The 1,356-nt window shown below is 46.1% G+C and overlaps 1 protein-coding gene across 1 annotated transcript in view; it reads left to right on the top strand.

Annotated features, from left to right (window-relative positions):
* LOC109479223 (AMP deaminase 2-like) overlaps nucleotides 1-1,356 on the top strand; it is a 21,655-nt gene that overhangs the window by 13,933 nt on the left and 6,366 nt on the right.

Raw genomic sequence — 1,356 nt, 5'->3', positions numbered from 1 at the left:
GGACAGTCCCCTGCCTGCAGAGTGGACTGATGAGGAGAACCCGCCGTATTCTTACTACCTCTACTACATGTACGCCAACATGGTCATCCTCAACCACCTACGGAGGTAACATTCTCTTTTCTCTCTCCTGTCAGTAGTAGCATGTCTAGTCCAGTGATTAGCGACCCTGCCTCTAGCTGGACCAAGAGGTTGGGAGTTTGAATCCTGGCTGTTGTCGCTCACCTGACATGCACGCTACTGGAAAGGGTTGCAGTCCCTAGGATGGGACGTTTAACTGTGGTCCACTGTTCATTGTGCTTGTCGAAAATGAGCTAGGGGAATTTCCCTGGTACAATGAACCTGTAAATACTGTACATAGTGTCTGCCTTCTTTGTCACAACCAGTAGGAGATTAGCTGTTCAGTTTGCTAAAACTGGACCGAGATCACTTTCACAAGTGTTTGAGAATCCTTTTCATTCGTAATTGTTTGAAGCTGAAAGGAAAAGCTTATAGTACAAGTCTAGTCTAAAAAAAAAGAAGGTCTGAAGATTTAATAGCAAGAAACAGTCTTGAGAATTTGATCGCAACCTTGTTCCTTTTGTGTTGTGCCTAGGGAGCGGGGTATGAACATATTTGTGCTGCGGCCACATTGTGGAGAGGCGGGGCCTGTGCATCATCTGGTGTCTGCCTTCATGGTGGCAGAGAACATCTCACATGGCCTGCTACTCAGAAAGGTGTGTGGCAGTATTGATGGAACCTCAGATTATCTCATGCTCTTGCATAGTTGGCAATCATAGACATTTCCAAGCGAATTGTAATAGAAAAAAGAATTAAGTATGATGGTGACAATAATGTGACAACTTTTGAAACATTTCTGGCACACATGAAGAAATGGAAAATATTGCCATATGCTCACACCACACTGTTGTTTGATTGCAGGTTCCAGTCCTACAGTACCTGTACTATCTGGCCCAGATCGGCATTGCCATGTCACCACTCAGTAACAACCACCTGTTCCTGGACTATCACCGCAACCCACTGCCGGACTATCACGCCAGGGGCCTGGTCATCTCCCTGTCTACTGATGACCCCCTGCAGTTCCACTTCACAAAGGTGGGACTGACCGTCACTTTGCCTTCTGAGGAGATGAATTTTGTAATCAATGTTGAGTATATTTGTACTGAGTGTTGACTTGACTCCTTTTCTCCAGGAAGCTCTAATGGAGGAGTACAGCATTGCTGCGCAGGTGTGGAAGTTCAGCACCTGTGACATGTGTGAGCTGGCCAGGTCATCTGTCTTGATGAGCGGCTTTGACCACAAGGTAAGAAACTCTCACCTCACATTGTCACATTCTTCTCTGCACTTTCCTGTGTCTTT

This window comes from Branchiostoma belcheri, unplaced genomic scaffold (genome assembly GCF_001625305.1).
Source record: "Branchiostoma belcheri isolate BF01 breed outbred unplaced genomic scaffold, Haploidv18h27 scaffold47, whole genome shotgun sequence".
NCBI classification, from domain to species: domain Eukaryota; kingdom Metazoa; phylum Chordata; class Leptocardii; order Amphioxiformes; family Branchiostomatidae; genus Branchiostoma; species Branchiostoma belcheri.
The sequence above is the reverse complement of the archived record's forward strand: the minus strand, read 5'-3'. Positions and strand labels throughout refer to the sequence as shown.